The sequence below is a fragment of the Echinops telfairi genome, unplaced genomic scaffold, assembly GCF_000313985.2.
Source record: "Echinops telfairi isolate 266 unplaced genomic scaffold, ASM31398v2 ScPeMD7_2;HRSCAF=8, whole genome shotgun sequence".
In the NCBI taxonomy this organism is placed as follows: Eukaryota; Metazoa; Chordata; class Mammalia; order Afrosoricida; family Tenrecidae; genus Echinops; species Echinops telfairi.
Window position 1 is genome coordinate 54,525,522 of NW_022103898.1, and position 10,423 is coordinate 54,535,944.

Sequence of the window (10,423 nt, forward strand, 5' to 3'; positions counted from 1 at the left end):
TTGCTTCACTTCAGGTGCACCTCCCCCAGACCCACCCACCCAAATTCCTTTCAATTGGTATGAAAACTTTTGTTTTGGTTTTTCCTTTATAACAATGGTCTCATACAATATGGATCCTTTTGTAATTGACTAATTTCACTCAGTATCATGTTCTCCAAGTCCATCCATGCCATAGGGTGTGTCAGTTTCATCATTATTCTTTAATAATGCATACTATTCCACAGTGTGCACGTACCAAAGTGTCTTTATCCATTCTTCCATTGATGAGAATTTCAATTGTTTCCAATTTCTTGCTATTATGAACAGTGCTGCAATGAACATGGGTGTATATATATGTATATGTGTGTATATATACACACATATATACATATGTGTATGTGTGGGTATATACATATATACATATGTATATACACATATACATGTGTATATATGTTTATACACACATATGTGTGTGTATATATACACCCATGTTCATTCATATATACACACACACACACACACACACACACATATATGTATATATATGTTTATGCTTTGGCTCTTACTTCTTTAGGGTATATACCCAGCAAAGGAATTGCTAGATCATACAGTACTTCTATTCCCTGTTGTTTGAATAAGCACCATACTTCTTTCCACATTGGTTGCACATTTTTTACAGTCCCACCAGCTGCGTGAGGGTTCCAATCTCCCTGAACTCTCTCCAATATCTTTTACTTACTTTCTTGCTTTTTTCAACTTTGGTATCAACGCTGGTGGAAGGTTGTATCACTCTCTTGAATGGCGAGTGATTGTGACTGTTTCTTCAGATGTCTGCTGGTGGCCTGGATGGCTTTGTGGACTGTCTGGTCATGCCCTCTACCAATTATTTTTGTTATTGTCATACAGGAGTTTTCATAAATGGTTATTTGTTGAGGCAATGTCCTTGGAAGCAGTGGCAGGACCAGACTTAAGCCTCTATATCCCCTGGAGCAGCGGTTCTCAACCTGTGGTTCCCGACCCCTTTGGGGGTCAAATGACCCTTTCATAGCGGTTGCTCGATTCATAACAGTAGCAAATTACAGTTATGAAGTAGCAACCAAAATAATTTTATGGTTGGAGGGTCACCACAACATGAGGAACTGTATGAAAGGGTTACAACATTAAGAAGGTTGAGAGCCACTGCTCTAGAGGGAGGCAGGGACACGGATAGCTCTGGAGAACAAAGTGGGTAGGGTTTTAGGGCCTCAGACTTTCAAGTTCATCCTAGCAAGTGCCATACATACCAGTGACTTAGCAAGAGTTGACACTTATATGTACTTACGACATGCGCTGACTTGTTGCATTAATGTATTAATTAATGTATTAATTCAGAGAGAGATATACGTATACCTACTTCTCACTTAACAGCACGATTAGGTTCCAAAGATCAGGCCATGATGTGAAAGTTGAGTGTTATGCAGTGAAGCAGGATGATCACATTTCAGACCACAAAATGGAGGATGAGTACATCCTTATGTACCACTAGCTGCCTCACCACGGGGAATCATGGTCCAGCCAAGGTGACACATAATCTTAACCAGCACTGCCAGCATTGTGACTGCTGTTTCGCACATCATCTGTTATTGCCAACATGGCATCATTATTGTGCAAAATAAGTAGTATATTTTTTACCACTATCATAAATGCAGAATGTCAGATAATGAGATAGTTAACAAGCGGTTTACTTATACAAAAGGGGTATATTCTTATTTTGTAATAGGAACACCGAGACAAGAATAGTTTGAGTAACAAGTAATAAGTGACTGAGCTAGGCTTCAAAAGAATCTACTAGTCACAATAAGCTTAAGTGTTTTGTTCTGAGATAAAAAAGATTCTTGTAGTAGTCACACTCTTGGCTACAGTTACATTAGTTGTTGTTATTATATTAAGGTCAGTGTAGGTGACCAATAGAATGATGATACATCACTACTGAGAATCATTTATAAAGTACATCTGGCTCTGTCTTGATGGCTCTCTTCCCCAGGTCACGTTCATGTCGGAGCAGTCTTCTAGCGAGGGCCACATGCCACGAAACCGAAGCCGCAAGTCAGCAGCCTTGTGAGTAAGTTCAGAAGCACATCTTCCGGCCCCAAGCACATATTCAAATGATTGAACCCTGGGGCTCTGCCCATTTTTTAATTGGATTATTTGTCATTTTATTGTTGAAGTGGTTCTGTTTTCTATAGATTATTTAGAGATTAGTCCTTGTCTGATATATTATTGCTATTTCCTCCTCTAGTCTATGGGATATCTCTTTCTCTTTTGATGACGTCTTTTTTTTTTTTTTTTAATACGAGAACATTTATTGCACCACTAAATGTTGAAATCCTCAAGATGAACGTGACCCGGCAACAGCTGCCCTCTCGGGTGTAGGAGTTGTTCCTTCACGGAATCCACGCCTGAATCTGCGGTCGACAATTTTTAGGTGTCTCATTCGACCAGTACCGGTGGTATTTCATCTTTTAGCCTTGGCACTCCTGTTATACTTTCTCTTGCGCTTGGCTGAGTAGCCACACTTGCCACAGGTCGACTTCTGTAGGTGGTAGGCCTTGGAGCCACAGCGGCGGCACAAGGTGTGCGTCTTATTGCGACGCTTTCCGAAGGATGACATTCCCTTCATCAGCTCGCTTCTGCAGCCGAGACCAAAGAGCGATGAAGTCTTTTGATGCACCTAAGGATCTTATTTTTAGAAAGTCTTAGTCATCTATTTACTTTTATGTTGTGTGTTTGTTATGTTTGGTAATGTGTTTATGCCCTGTAGTAGGACCCTTATTTTTAAATTTTTATTTATTTTAATTTTAAGAAATCATTTTATTGGGGGCTCCTACAGCTCTTAAACAATCCATACATCAATTGTATCAGGTCCATTTGTACATATGTTACCATCTTCATTTCCAAAACATTTCTTTCTACTTGAGCCCTGGCATCAGCTCTTTTTTTCCTCCCTCCCCCCTACCTTCATGAACCCTTGATAATTTATAAATTATTTGAATTGTCATATTTTACACCATCCGCAGTCTCCCTTCACCCACGTTTATGTTGTCTGTCCTCCTGGAGGGGGCATAGTATGTTGATCATTGTGATCTTTTCCTCCCTTCCCCCCCTACCTTTCCCCTACACTCATGGTATTGCTATTCTAACTATTGGTCTTGAGGGGTTTATCTATACTGGATTCTGTGTGTGTTATCTGTAGCAGTGTACATGCTCTGGTCTAGCCAGATACGTAAGGTAGAACTGGGGTCATGATAGTGGGGGGCGGGGGGCGGGGAAGAAGCATTAAAGAACTAGCGGACTGTTGCTTCGTCATTGCTATGCTGCACCCTGGCTGGTTTGTCCCTTCCTTGTGACCTTTCTGTGAGGGGATGTCCAATTGTCTACATCTGGGCTTTGGATTTCCATTCCAACCTCCCTCATTTGTATCAAAATTGTTGTTTGTTTGGGGTCTTCTGATGCCCGATACCTAATCCCATTGACACACGGGTGATCACACAGGTTGGTGTGCTTCCATGTGGGCTTTGTTGATTCCCTGATAGATGGCCGCTTATTTAACTTCAAGCCATTAAGACCTCAAACACTATATCTTGTAATAGCCGGGCATCATAAGCTTTCTTCACCACATTATTTTATGTACACATTTTGTCTTCAACAATTGTGTCAGAAAAGTGAGCAACACAGAATGCCAGGTTATTAGAACAAAGTGTTGAGGGAGGACTTGAGTAGAGGTCCTATGTCCATCTGCTACCTTAATATCTATAAATATATTTACATAGACCTATAGCCCTGTCATTATATATTAATATATTTATATATGTACGTGCCTATATTTATATTTTTATAAATTGCTTTTGCCTCCTCTTTCTTTCCTCTATTAATTTTGTCCCTATGTTATCCTTGATGATCTTTATAGTTCTAGGATTTACATTTATGTCTTTATCTTGAGTTCATTTCTAAAAACAGTTTTATTGAGAAATAATCCATACATCATACAATTCAGCAGTTGAATCACATCCAGAAGAGTTGTAGAATAATTACCACAATCAATTTTAGAACTTTTTTTTTTCTTGTAGTCATTTGTTATCAGCTCAAAATTTCCCCCAATCTCCCTTCCATACCTTTATGGAAGAAGAAACCATTAATTCAGTTACTGTCTCTAGATTTACCCATCCTGGATTTTGTAAACTAAAAAAATAACAAAACAAACACAAACAAAAAAGCTAACAACAAAATACAATAGAGGAAAAACCTCAATCAGAAAAAAGGAAAATACTCAAAACTAGAACAACTCTAAAATGGATCAAAAGGGAGATTAAATGATAGGGTAAGGTACGAGTCCTGTTTCATCCTTCTGCAAGTGCAAGTTCAGCAATACTGTCAGCACTATTTGTTGAATAGATGATCTCTTCCCTAATTAACATATTATGGTTCACTTGCCTGCATTTTGAGTTTATTTCTAAGTTCTTTATTCTGTTCCACTGGTCTACATACCTATCATCATACCAATACCAGGCTGTTTCAAAACTGTGGTTGTGGAAGAGGTTTTGAAGTTGAATAGGTTGTCTCCTATGTTGTTCTTCTTAAGTAGTGCTTTGCCTATCCTGGGTCTCATATAAAATTGACAATTAGTTGTTCCATTTCTTTAATCTACATAGGGATTAGGCTATGCTAACAGATTGTTTTGGGTAGTATTGACATTTTCACAATGTTGGGCCTTCCTATTCATGAGTATGGATATTTTTCCATTTATATAATTCTCTTTTGGTTTATTGTAGTGATGTTTGTAATTTTTTGTACCAGTATTTTGCTTCTCTAGGTAAGTTTATTCATAAGCACTTCATCTTTTGTGTTTTCCACAAACATTTTGAAGTTCCTTCAAAATATTCTTTCATATGCTCAGATTTTTAAAAATTATGTCTATCAATTCTCAGAAGTCATATATTGATCATTTTCTCCCCACTGACTACCTTCTCAGTACTGAACAATCATGTTCCAGTATTTTCATGGCTCACTTCCTTACTCATTTCCTTTAGGCCTCTGCTAAAGCAATACTTTATCATGGAGGTGTTCCCCCTTTACCCTATAGCACACACACACACACACACACACACGCACGCACACACACTCCCTTGTCTTATCCACTTATAGCCCCTTTGCTGGGATTTTTCTTCCTAGCTCTTATATTCATTTGTTTATGTCATGTTTCCCAACTAGAATGTAAGTCCCAGAAGATCATGGACATTATTCTGTTTGGCTCACTGCTGTAACACCAGTGTTGCTGTTTATGGCACAGGAACATGGAGAGGTAATGTTAATGGTCCTGGGTTCAAATTTTGAAGCCGGCATTTATTAGGTTACTTAATCTTATGTAAGTTAATAATTTATCTGCATCTGATTGGCCTCACCTATAAATCAGAATTCAGAAGAATGATAATACATGGCAACATACTATAGCTTCTGACATAGTATTATGGTCAATGTGGAAATGTGAGCCTTTAAAGTTGAAAACCCCCATATCCATTCTACAGTTTCCAGAGTGTTTGTGGCAGCAGTGGCCTCATAACTGAGATTTATGAAACTGACATTTAAAAATAACTTTTCATACCCAGAACATACAGTGACCAGGAGAATTAATCAGGGTGTCTTTTAGAAAGATATTCTTTCAAGTCTCTGTTAAATTGACTATGAAACCAACTGCTGTCAATTCCAGCTCATATGCTCAAAGGACAAAGTAGAACTGAGTCTTTGTGTTTGCAAGACCGTAAGCCTTTATGAGAGAAGATGGTCTCATCTTACTCCCTTGGAGTGTCTGATGTGTTTGAGCTGTCAGACTCGTGGTTAGAAGCCCAATGCTTAACTCATTGTGCCACCATGGTTCTTTCAAGTCTCTATTAAGTGAATATAATTGGAAAAACTGAATTCACACCTAGAACACTAGCTGCAAGGGATTATAGAAATTGTAATTTCAACTTTGCAACTGCTCCACCTGAAATGAATGGACATTCAATGAGCTAATGCTTAGTAACTAGCATAAATGATATTTGTTATTGTTTGGATGCTTGTCTAGTTTGATTCAAAAGAATTGACTCACCATTTTATCTTAGATTTTCCTTTTTTTAGAAGAAGAACATTGAAACATTTTAAATATTCTATATTTTAATGGGAAAAGTAAAGTATCAGGATTCTTTCATATGGTTAATTTACTGTGAATTTATTATATTAAAGACATGCAAGTAAAAGCCAGCCAGTGTGTTCCAATCACAAAATATCTTAGTAAAGTACTACAACCTATGCAAATAGATCCCCTGTCAGATCTGTAGGTTCTACATGGACTTATATTTATAAGGTCAATTGGCCTTGGGACACACTGCTCTATTTTGCACCCATTTTATCCACCTGAGAAATTAAACCCTTTTCTAATTTGCACACATTTTTATTCACAAGATTAATAATGAAAATAATTCCATATCACAAAAATCAATAGGCATTACAGTTCTTAAAATATCCCTTAGCCATTCTACTCCTCCCATGAATTTTAACTGCCTTTAGTTCCCATTTTATCTCATGCACATCCTATCTTATCAGTTGAGGCATCTGTTCTCAGGAAAAGAGAGGAAAACTCTCCTATCTCACTCAGAATATTTTAGTCTTTATTGGTCAATAATAATGCATTTGTCTTCAAGCAACAGAAATTATACTACGATGATTTAAATAATTTCATTTTCTGATATACCAAGAAGTACAGACACAAATAGACCAAAGCTAATACAATTGCTTGCTTAAATATTATCATGTGTTCTCATGCATATGGTCTCATGGTTACCAGATATCTGCTACACTTCCAAGCATCATGTACATGTTATAAGACAGAAGGAGAGAAAAGTGGAGGGAGAAATAGTATGGCAGCTGAGTCTCTTCATTTTTACTTTCAAGGAATCCATCACATTGGACAAGAATCTGGCTCAACTGACTCCCAAGATCAATCACTAGGAAATAAGAATGTTGATGACCAATACTGATTAAAACAAATCAATATCTTAATCCATGAAATATAACCTTCCTAAATAGAGAGGCCTCCACCACCCCCCATTCTGTAATGACAAACACAATGAACATTGAGTAAACTCAAATCTTACTTACCACAGCCCTACCCCTGAAGATCCTGAACCAATATTGTCTACCTTCATTGCTTTTTAAGGCATTTTTTTCCAGTGAGAGTTTCTTCCATGGAAAATAATTCTTCTTAGTCGTTAGAATCATACAACTTTTAAATACAACTATGCATATTATATAAATAAGTATTTCTTTTAAAACGGTGGTTTTCAAACTTCTAACGCAATGACCCTTTAATACAGTTCCTCATGTTGTAGCGACTCCCAACCAAAGAATTATTTTTGTTGCTACTTAATAACTAATTTTGTCACTGTGATGAATCAGGTGACCCCTGTGAAAGGGTCATTCAACCCCCAAAATGGTCATGACCCATCGGTTGAGAACCAGTTTTGAAACAACCCAGTGATTTTGCCTTTATTATGAAGATAATATCATAAGTGAAGATGGCAGTCCCTGCCCCTTCCACAACTGATGCCAAAACAAAGTTGTTTAAAACCAAGGAAGTTGTGCTGAAAGGTATTTATAGCCACTCACACAAAAGGCGGAGGAGGGAGGAGAAGAGGGAAGAAGAATAGAGAAGCAGTTAGAAGAAGGAAAAAGAACAGGAATGAAGTAGAAGACAAAGAAGATCAGCACAACACCCACCTTCTGGTGGTCCAAGACATTGAGTCTAAGAAGGCAGCCCAAATATCTTTAGAAGAACATCCCCAAGAGAAACAAGCTTGACCACCATGCCATTACTAAGTTCCCCCTGACCATGAAGATGATTGAAGATAGCACACTTGTATTTGTTGAGGATATCAAGGCCTACAAGCACCAGATCAAAGAGATTGTGAAGAAGCTCTGGGTCATTAATGAAGCCGAGGTCAACACCTTGATTGATCAGGTCAGAGGGAGAGAAGAAGACTTGTGCTTGGCTGCCTCCTGATTGTGATGCTTTAGATTGCCAACAAAATTTGGATCATCTAAATTGAGTCCAGCTGACTAATTCTAAATATAAAATTTTTCAAAACATTTTTTTTTAAATCCACTATTTTAAGAATGTGTTGGGAGAGTGGAGGAAAATGGTGACTAGTTAAGACTCACCTGTCCGGAGCTCCTGCTGCCAGACCAGAAAACTGGGAGGTAGGGTGAAGGAAACTGGGAAGTGGAGTCCTGAAATTAGAACTAGGGTACTAGGGTCTCTCCTGAACCCCTTTTTTGGTGTGTGATTTCCACTCACAAAGCGGACCAAGAATGCTCTAAATCGCTCTAGGTTCAGCGAGCTGGGAGCTGGGCTCACAGGCTCCAGCTGAAAAACTCCTCCTGCCCTTTTGCCAGGAGTAGCGATTTCTCCAGGCTGATGCCTAAAGGGGACAGAATCCCAGACACGAGGAGAATACCATGCCAGAGCTCTCCACGCTGTTAGCTGCTGTGAGCTCACAGCCTGGGCAGTGGGGATAGTGGGTAGCCATAATTTGGAGTAGAAGAAAAAGCAGAATTTTACCTGAGGCAGATCGTGGTGTGGGAGAAAATAGGCGGATAGTCAGAGTCCAAGGAGCAAATTCAGTTTTAATTGGTGGAGAAGGAAACAGCCCCCCTGATAAGCTGGATATCCCCCTCTGGGGGTCAGCATGACAGCCCCAAATCAGAGCACCTCACAAGCATAATGTAAAAAAGAGTGAAATTTATATTTTTGGTAAAAACTCAAACCCCAGTCTTGTTGCTTAGTTCCAACCAGCACATAGTAGGGATAGGAGGGTAGGGGGTTGGGGTTGGGGTGGGGGGGTCCCTTAACATAAATCAGCATAAGAAGAAGCTCAGCTAAGGAATGCTGGAACTTAGCTACAGGGCCTGGAGGTTTTTTGCATAACAAAGACCCGTTGAAGCAAGTCTAAGCTTCTAACAGAGGACAGAGCTGGAGCCCAGAGCCAGGGAGACAGTTTAATTTGATTCTATTCTAACTGGCCGGGGTTGGGTGGGTGTGAATAAAATAACATCGTCTGATCTATTAGGGCACCAGCAGTCTAGAGAGGCCAATAAGCCCAGTTTCCCTCTCAGTGATTCTACACACAGCTAGGGAGGTCCTGCCTGTCATGGGGTCCTACACAGGGCTGTGGGAACACCCCTCCACCCTGCCACTGCTGTAGTGCTACATACAGCACAAGGCAGATATACCAGTGAACTCCAGCACTCAGTACCGCGGTGGGAACTGACACCTGGCCATTGGTGCGATCTTGTCTGTGAGAGTAATCCTATCCTGAATCTGTAGAACCCTACACCAAGCAGGCACACCACCCCACTACCTTGAGGAAGAGTTGGAACTCCTCAAGCCCCACGGACAGGTGGTTAAGTCTCAGTTATCCCCTCTTTCTCCTCTTCTCTCCCTCTCCTTCCTATCATACACCACTACTGGCTTCCAGGTCACTACCCTCCACCTAGGGCAAATGAACCCAAATAGCAGGGGGAAGTCCAGCCTGCCCTCTGTGGGAGTGCTGTACACCACACAAGGCAGATGTACAGCCATCTACAATGCACTGTGCTGCTGAGGAAACCTCCATCAGACCTCTAAAGTGATCTCGCCAACTAGGGAAATTCTGCCCAGCACCACTGGGTCCCTGCATTACAAGGACAAACCAACCTGTCATTGTGGGGCAGGATTTAAAGCCCTGTCGCCCCACATTCAGGCAATCAGGGACCAGCTATCTCTTTATTCTTTTTTTCTCTCTCTTTATTCTTTATGTCCTTCTTCTCTCTCTCTTCCCTCTTTACCATCACAGCCAATCTTAGTGAGCACAATTGAGTTTTTCCCCTTCTTTATTTCTTCTCTCTTTCTTTGTTCTCTTCTCTTCTCTGTCTGCTTGTATGATTCTCTCTTCTCTCTCTCTTTCCTTCCACATGCCACTGCTGGTTCCCAGACCACTACTGTCTGCCTAAGGCAACTCTGCCCATCCAGTGGGGAGAGCTACAGCCTGCCCCCTAAGACAGTGTTGCACACAGCACAAGACTGTGCTATACACAGCATAGCACGGGTTCAGCTATCTCTTTACTTATTTTAAAATTTTTCTCTCCTTTGCTTTCTTTTTTCTTCTTTCACTTTTTCTCCTCTTATGTTATCTCTTCTCTCTTTTCTGCCAGTCTCAGCAGATTCAGTTCTCCTTGCTTGTTGTTTTCTTTCTTTCTTTTTTTACTGTTTTCACTTTTGTTTAGTCTTTGCATTTTAGTTGTGTGTGTGTATGAGTGGATGTTAGTTTGCTTGGCATTGTTGCTCCAGCCTTTGTTTTCTTCTTTCTCTCTTTTTCTTCTCCTCTCCCTCTCT

The 10,423-nt window shown here is 40.0% G+C and overlaps 1 pseudogene; it reads right to left on the reverse strand.

Annotated features, from left to right (window-relative positions):
• Positions 1–2,347: 2,347 nt before the first annotated feature.
• LOC115870134 lies at positions 2,348–2,648 on the reverse strand (annotated as a pseudogene).
• Between the last annotated feature and the right edge of the window lie 7,775 nt (positions 2,649–10,423).